This window comes from Miscanthus floridulus, unplaced genomic scaffold (genome assembly GCF_019320115.1).
Source record: "Miscanthus floridulus cultivar M001 unplaced genomic scaffold, ASM1932011v1 fs_131_8, whole genome shotgun sequence".
NCBI lineage: Eukaryota > Viridiplantae > Streptophyta > Magnoliopsida > Poales > Poaceae > Miscanthus > Miscanthus floridulus.
The window spans coordinates 82,233-91,521 of NW_027096249.1; positions in this window are offsets into that span (position 1 = coordinate 82,233).

Consider the following 9,289-nt stretch of genomic DNA (forward strand, 5'->3'; position numbering starts at 1 on the left):
ATCATTGGCTCGAAAATCATTTTGGACGCATCCAATGGAAATCCTAGGTGACGTTGGTCATGTGGAATCTCGCTCCATTTAGAGATAGTGCTAATCTTGATGCAAGATAGCTGCACAGTTTGTGTCGAACGTGCCATAGGATTAAAAATCATTTGGACGCACCTAATGGAACTCATAGCTGACATGGGTCATGTGGAGTCACACTTCTTTCTGTTTTGAGACGGTGTTAGGGTCAGTGCAAGATAGGTGCATGGTTTGCGCTAGACGTACCATAGGCTCAGAAATCATTTTGGACGCACTCGATGGTACCACTAGGTGATGAGGCTCAAGTGGAAGCTCGTTTTGGTCCGTTTGGGGATAGTGCTAATGTTGTCGCAAGATAGGTGCACAGTTTGCGTCGAACGTATCATAGGCTAAAAAATCATTTTGGATACACCCAATGGAACTCCTAGGCGACGTTGGTCACGTGGAATCTCGCTCCATTTGGAGACAGTGCTAATCATGACGCATGATAGCTGCACGGTATGCGACGAGCGTGCCATAGGCTTGGAAATCATTTGGATGCGCCCAATGGAACTCCTAGGTGACATGGGTCATGTGCAGTCTCACTTCTTTCCGTTTTGAGATAGTGTTAGTGTCGGTGCAAGATAGGTGCATGGTTTGCGCTAGACGTACCATATGCTCAGAACTCATTTTGGATGCACTCGATGGTACCACTAGGTGGTGAGGCTCAAGTGGAAGCTCGTTATGGTCCGTTTGGAGATAGTGCTAATGTTGTCACAAGATAGGTGCATAGTTTGCGTCGAACGTATCTTAGGCTCGAAAATTGTTTTGGACACACCCGATGGAACTCCTAGGTGACGTTATTCATGTGGAATCTCACTCCATTGGTGATAGTGCTAATCTTGATGCAACATAGGTGCACGGTTTGCATGGAACATACCATAGGCTCATAAATCATTTTGGACGCACCTAATGGAACTCCTAGATGACGTGGGTCATGTGGAGTCTCACTTCTTTCAGTTTTGAGACCGTGTTAGTGTCGGTGCAAGATAGGTGCATGCTTTGCGCTAGACGTACCATAGGCTCAGAAATCGTTTTGGACGCTCTCGATGGTTCCAATAGGTGATGAGGCTCAAGTGGAAGCTCATTTCGGTCCGTTTGGAGATAGTGCTAATGTTGTCGCAACATAGTTGCACAGTTTGCGTCGAATATATCATAGGCTCGAAAATCATTTTGGACCCATCAAATGGAAATCCTAGGTGACGTTGGTCATGTGGAATCTCGCTCCATTTAGAGATAGTGCTAATCCTGACGCAAGATAGCTGCACAGTTTGCGTCGAACGTGCCATAGGATCAGAAATCGTTTGGACGCACCCAATGGAACTCATAGGTGACATGGGTCATGTGGAGTCTCACTTCTTTCTATTTTGAGACAGTGTTAGTGTCGGTGCAAGATAGGTGCATGGTTTGCGCTAGACGTACCATAGGCTCAGAAATCATTTTGGACGCACTCGATGGTACCACTAGGTGATGAGGCTCAAGTGGAAGCTCGTTTTGGTCTGTTTGGAGATAGTGCTAATGTTGTCGCAAGATAGGTGCACAGTTTGCGTCGAACGTATCATAGGCTTAAAAATCATTTTGGACACACCCAATGGAACTCCTAGGCGACGTTGGTCACGTGGAATCTCGCTCCATTTGGAGACAGAGCTAATCATGACGCAAGATAGCTGCACGATATGCGTTGAACGTGCCATAGGCTCGAAAATCATTTTGGACGCATCCAATGGAAATCCTAGGTGACGTTGGTCATGTAGAATCTCGCTCCATTTAGAGATAGTGCTTATCTTGATGCAAGATAGCTGCACAGTTTGCGTCGAATGTGCCATAGGATCAGAAATCATTTGGACGCACCCAATGGAACTCATAGGTGACATGGGTCATGTGGAGCCTCACTTCTTTCTGTTTTGAGACAGTGTTAGTGTCGGTGCAAAATAGGTGCGTGATTTGCGCTAGACGTACCATAGGCTCAGAAATCATTTTGGACGCACTCGATGGTACCACTAGGTGATGAGGCTCAAGTGGAAGCTCATTTTGGTCCGTTTGGAGATAGTGCTAATGTTGTCGCAAGATAGGTGCACAGTTTGCGTCGAACGTATCATAGGCTCAAAAATCATTTTGGACACACCTAATGGAACTCCTAGGCGACGTTGGTCACGTGGAATCTCGCTCCATTTGGAGACAGTGCTAATCATGACGCAAGATAGCTACATGGTATGCGTCGAACGTGCCATAGGCTCGGAAATCATTTGGATGCGCCCAATGGAACTCCTAGTTGACATGGGTCATGTGGAGTCACACTTCTTTCTGTTTTGAGACGGTGTTAGGGTCGGTGCAAGATAGGTGCATGGTTTGCGCTAGACGTACCATAGGCTCAGAAATCATTTTGGACGCACTCGATGGTACCACTAGGTGATGAGGCTCAAGTGGAAGCTCGTTTTGGTCCGTTTGGGGATAGTGCTAATGTTGTCGCAAGATAGGTGCACAGTTTGCGTCGAACGTATCATAGGCTCAAAAATCATTTTGGATACACCCAATGGAACTCCTAGGCGACGTTGGTCACGTGGAATCTCGCTCCATTTGGAGACAGTGCTAATCATGACGCATGATAGCTGCACGGTATGCGACGAGCATGCCATAGGCTTGGAAATCATTTGGATGCGCCCAATGGAACTCCTAGGTGACTTGGGTCATGTGCAGTCTCACTTCTTTCCGTTTTGAGATAGTGTTAGTGTCGGTGCAAGATAGGTGCATGGTTTGCGCTAGACGTACCATATGCTCAGAACTCATTTTGGATGCACTCGATGGTACCACTAGGTGGTGAGGCTCAAGTGGAAGCTCGTTATGGTCCGTTTGGAGATAGTGCTAATGTTGTCACAAGATAGGTGCATAGTTTGCGTCGAACGTATCTTAGGCTCGAAAATTGTTTTGGACACACCCGATGGAACTCCTAGGTGACGTTATTCATGTGGAATCTCACTCCATTGGTGATAGTGCTAATCTTGATGCAACATAGGCGCACGGTTTGCATGGAACATACCATAGGCTCATAAATCATTTTGGACGCACCTAATGGAACTCCTAGATGACGTGGGTCATGTGGAGTCTCACTTCTTTCAGTTTTGAGACCGTGTTAGTGTCGGTGCAAGATAGGTGCATGCTTTGCGCTAGACGTACCATAGGCTCAGAAATCGTTTTGGACGCTCTCGATGGTTCCAATAGGTGATGAGGCTCAAGTGGAAGCTCATTTCGGTCCGTTTGGAGATAGTGCTAATGTTGTCGCAACATAGTTGCACAGTTTGCGTCGAATATATCATAGGCTCGAAAATCATTTTGGACCCATCAAATGGAAATCCTAGGTGACGTTGGTCATGTGGAATCTCGCTCCATTTAGAGATAGTGCTAATCCTGACGCAAGATAGCTGCACAGTTTGCATCGAACGTGCCATAGGATCAGAAATCGTTTGGACGCACCCAATGGAACTCATAGGTGACATGGGTCATGTGGAGTCTCACTTCTTTCTATTTTGAGACAGTGTTAGTGTCGGTGCAAGATAGGTGCATGGTTTGCGCTAGACGTACCATAGGCTCAGAAATCATTTTGGACGCACTCGATGGTACCACTAGGTGATGAGGCTCAAGTGGAAGCTCGTTTTGGTCTGTTTGGAGATAGTGCTAATGTTGTCGCAAGATAGGTGCACAGTTTGCGTCGAACGTATCATAGGCTCAAAAATCATTTTGGACACACCCAATGGAACTCCTAGGCGACGTTGGTCACGTGGAATCTCGCTCCATTTGGAGACAGAGCTAATCATGACGCAAGATAGCTGCACGATATGCGTTGAACGTGCCATAGGCTCGAAAATCATTTTGGACGCATCCAATGGAAATCCTAGGTGACGTTGGTCATGTGGAATCTCGCTCCATTTAGAGATAGTGCTTATCTTGATGCAAGATAGCTGCACAGTTTGCGTCGAATGTGCCATAGGATCAGAAATCATTTGGACGCACCCAATGGAACTCATAGGTGACATGGGTCATGTGGAGCCTCACTTCTTTCTGTTTTGAGACAGTGTTAGTGTCGGTGCAAAATAGGTGCGTGATTTGCGCTAGACATACCATAGGCTCAGAAATCATTTTGGACGCACTCGATGGTACCACTAGGTGATGAGGCTCAAGTGGAAGCTCATTTTGGTCCGTTTGGAGATAGTGCTAATGTTGTCGCAAGATAGGTGCACAGTTTGCGTCGAACGTATCATAGGCTCAAAAATCATTTTGGACACACCTAATGGAACTCCTAGGCGACGTTGGTCACGTGGAATCTCGCTCCATTTGGAGACAGTGCTAATCATGACGCAAGATAGCTACATGGTATGCGTCGAACGTGCCATAGGCTCGGAAATCATTTGGATGCGCCCAATGGAACTCCTAGTTGACATGGGTCATGTGGAGTCTCACTTCTTTCCGTTTTGAGATAGTGTTAGTGTCGGTGCAAGATAGGTGCATGGTTTGCGCTAGACGTACCATAGGCTCAGAACTCGTTTTTGATGCACTCGATGGTACCACTAGGTGATGAGGCTCAAGTGGAACCTCGTTTTGGTCCGTTTGGAGATAGTGCTAATGTTGTCACAAGATAGGTGCATAGTTTGCGTCGAACGTATCTTAGGCTCGAAAATTGTTTTGGACGCAACCGATGGAACTCCTAGGTGATGTTATTCATGTGGAATCTCGCTCCATTGGAGATAGTGCTAATCTTGATGCAACATAGGCGCACGGTTTGCATGGAACATACCTTAGGCTCATAAATCATTTTGGACGCACCTGATGGGACTCCTAGATGACGTGGGTCATGTGGAGTGTCACTTCTTTCAGTTTTGAGACCGTGTTAGTGTCGGTGCAAGATAGGTGCATGCTTTGCGCTAGACGTACCATAGGCTCAGAAATCGTTTTGGACGCACTCGATGGTACCACTAGGTGATCAGGCTCAAGTGGAAGCTCGTTTTGGTCCGTTTGGAGATAGTGCTAATGTTGTCGCAAGATAGGTGCACAGTTTGCGTTGAACGTATCATAGGCTCGAAAATCATTTTGGACGCATCCAATGGAAATCCTTGGGGACATTGGTCATGTGAAATCTCGCTCCATTTAGAGATAGTGCTAATCTTGACGCAAGATAGCTGCACAGTTGGCGTCGAACGTGCCATAGGATCAGAAATCGTTTGGACGCACCCAATGGAACTCATAGGTGACATGGGTCATGTGGAGTCTCACTTCTTTCTATTTTGAGACAGTGTTAGTGTCGGTGCAAGATAGGTGCATGGTTTGCGCTAGACGTACCATAGGCTCAGAAATCATTTTGGACGCACTCGATAGTACCACTAGGTGATGAGGCTCAAGTGGAAGCTCGTTTTGGTCCGTTTGGAGATAGTGCAAATGTTGTCGCAAGATAGGTGCACAATTTGCGTCAAACATATCATAGGCTCAAAAATCATTTTGAACACACCCAATGGAACTCCTAGGCGACGTTGGCCACGTGGAATCTTGCTCCATTTGGAGACAGTGCTAATCATGACGCAAGATAGCTGCACGGTATGCGTCGAACATGCCATAGGCTCAGAAATCATTTGGATGTGCCCAATGGAACTCCTAGGTGACATGGGTCATTTGGAGTCTCACTTCTTTCCGTTTAGAGATAGTGTTAGTGTCGGTGCAAGATAGGTGCATGGTTTGCGCTAGACGTACCATAGGCTCAGAACTCGTTTTGGATGCACTCGATGGTACCACTAGGTGATGAGGCTCAAGTGGAAGCTCGTTTTGGTCCGTTTGGAGATAGTGCTAATGTTGTCACAAGATAGGTGCATAGTTTGCGTCGAACGTATCTTAGGCTCAAAAATTGTTTTGGACGCACCCGATCGAACTCCTAGGTGACGTTATTCATGTGGAATCTCGCTCCATTGGAGATAGTGCTAATCTTGATGCAACATAGGCGCATGGTTTGCATGGAACATACCATAGGCTCATAAATCATTTTGGACGCACCTGATGGGACTCCTAGATGACGTGGGTCATGTGGAGTCTCACTTCTTTCAGTTTTGAGACCGTGTTAGTGTCGGTGCAAGATAGGTGCATGCTTTGCGCTAGACGTACCATAGGCTCATGAATCGTTTTGGACGCACTCGATGGTACCACTAGGTGATGAGGCTCAAGTGGAAGCTCGTTTCGGTCCGTTTGGAGATAGTGCTAATGTTGTCGCAAGATAGGTGCACAGTTTGCGTCGAAAATATCATTGGCTCGAAAATCATTTTGGACGCATCCAATGGAAATCCTAGGTGACGTTGGTCATGTGGAATCTCGCTCCATTTAGAGATAGTGCTAATCTTGATGCAAGATAGCTGCACAGTTTGCGTCGAACGTGCCATAGGATCAGAAATCATTTGGACGCACCCAATGGAACTCATAGGTGACAGGGGTCATGTGGAGTCTCACTTCTTTCTGTTTTGAGACAGTGTTAGTGTCGGTGCAAGATAGGTGCATGGTTTGCGCTAGACGTACCATAGGCTCAAAAATCATTTTGGACGCACTCGATGGTACCACTAGGTGATGAGGCTCAAGTGGAAGCTCATTTTGGTCCGCTTGGAGATAGTGCTAATGTTGTCGCAAGATAGGTGCACAGTTTGTGTCGAACGTATCATAGGCTCAAAAATCATTTTGGACACACCCAATGGAACTCCTAGGCGATGTTGGTCACGTGGAATCTCGCTCCATTTGGAGACAGTGCTAATCATGACGCAAGATAGCTACATGGTATGCGTCGAACGTGCCATAGGCTCAGAAATCATTTGGATGCGCCCAATGGAACTCCTAGTTGACATGGGTCATGTGGAGTCTCACTTCTTTCCGTTTTGAGATAGTGTTAGTGTCGGTGCAAGATAGGTGCATGGTTTGCGCTAGACGTACCATAGGCTCAGAACTCGTTTTTGATGCACTCGATGGTACCACTAGGTGATGAGGCTCAAGTGGAAGCTCGTTTCGGTCCGTTTGGAGATAGTGCTAATGTTGTCACAAGATAGGTGCATAGTTTGCGTCGAACGTATCTTAGGCTCGAAAATTGTTTTGGACGCAACCGATGGAACTCCTAGGTGATGTTATTCATGTGGAATCTCGCTCCATTGGAGATAGTGCTAATCTTGATGCAACATAGGCGCACGGTTTGCATGGAACATACCATAGGCTCATAAATCATTTTGGACGCACCAGATGGGACTCCTAGATGACGTGGGTCATGTGGAGTCTCACTTCTTTCAGTTTTGAGACCGTGTTAGTGTCGGTGCAAGATAGGTGCATGCTTTGCGCTAGACGTACCATAGGCTCAGAAATCGTTTTGGACGCACTCGATGGTACCACTAGGTGATGAGGCTCAAGTGGAAGCTTGTTTCAGTCCATTTGGAGATAGTGCTAATGTTGTCGCAAGATAGGTGCACATTTTGCGTCGAACGTATCATAGGCTCAAAAATCATTTTGGACGCATCCAATGGAAATCCTTGGGGACATTGGTCATGTGAAATCTCGCTCCATTTAGAGATAGTGCTAATCTTGACGCAAGATAGCTGTACAGTTTGCGTCGAACGTGCCATAGGATCAGAAATCATTTGGACGCACCCAATGGAACTCATAGGTGACATGGGTCATGTGGAGTCTCACTTCTTTCTATTTTGAGACAGTGTTAGTGTCAGTGCAAGATAGGTGCATGGTTTGCGCTAGACGTACCATAGGCTCAGAAATCATTTTGGACGCACTCGATAGTACCACTAGGTGATGAGGCTCAAGTGGAAGCTTGTTTTGGTCCGTTTGGAGATAGTGCTAATGTTGTCGCAAGATAGGTGCACAATTTGCGTCGAACATATCATAGGCTCAAAAATCATTTTGGACACACCCAACGGAACTCCTAGGCGACGTTGGCCACATGGAATCTCGCTCCATTTGGAGACAGTGCTAATCATGACGCAAGATAGCTGCACGGTATGCGTCGAACATGCCATAGGCTCGGAAAGCATTTGGATGCGTCCAATGGAACTCCTAGGTGACATGGGTCATGTGGAGTCTCAGTTCTTTCCGTTTAGAGATAGTGTTAGTGTCGGTGCAAGATAGGTGAATGGTTTGCGCTAGACGTACCATAGGCTCAGAACTTGTTTTGGATGCACTCGATGGTACCACTAGGTGATGAGGCTCAAGTGGAAGCTCGTTTCGGTCTGTTTGGAGATAGTGCTAATGTTGTCACAAGATAGGTGCATAGTTTGCGTCGAACGTATCTTTGGCTCGAAAATTGTTTTGGATGCACCCGATCGAACTCCTAGGTGACGTTATTCATGTGGAATCTCGCTCCATTGGAGATAGTGCTAATCTTGATGCAACATAGGCACACGGTTTGCATGGAACATACCATAGGCTCATAAATCATTTTGGACGCACCTGATGGGACTCCTAGATGACGTGGGTCATGTGGAGTCTCACTTCTTTCAGTTTTGAGACCGTGTTAGTGTCGGTGCAAGATAGGTGCATGCTTTGCGCTAGACGTACCATAGGCTCATGAATCGTTTTGGACGCACTCGATGGTACCACTAGGTGATGAGGCTCAAGTGGAAGCTCGTTTCGGTCCGTTTGGAGATAGTGCTAATGTTGCCGCAAGATAGGTGCACAGTTTGCGTCGAAAATATAATAGGCTCGAAAATCATTTTGGACGCATCCAATGGAACTCCTAGGTGACGTTGGTCATGTGGAATCTCGCTCCATTTAGAGATAGTGCTTATCTTGATGCAAGATAGCTGCACAGTTTGCGTCGAATGTGCCATAGGATCAGAAATCATTTGGACGCACCCAATGGAACTCATAGGTGACATGGGTCATGTGGAGCCTCACTTCTATCTGTTTTGAGACAGTGTTAGTGTCGGTGCAAGATAGGTGCATGGTTTGCGCTAGACGTACCATAGGCTTAGAAATCTTTTTGGATGCACTCGATGGTACCACTAGGTGATGAGGCTCAAGTGGAAGCTCATTTTGGTCCGTTTGGAGATAGTGCTAAGGTTGTCACAAGATAGGTGCACAGTTTGCGTCGAACGTATCATAGGCTCAAAAATCATTTTGGACACACCCAATGAAACTCCTAGGCGACGTTGGTCACGTGGAATCTCGCTCCATTTGGAGACAGTGCTAATCATGATGCAAGATAGCTACA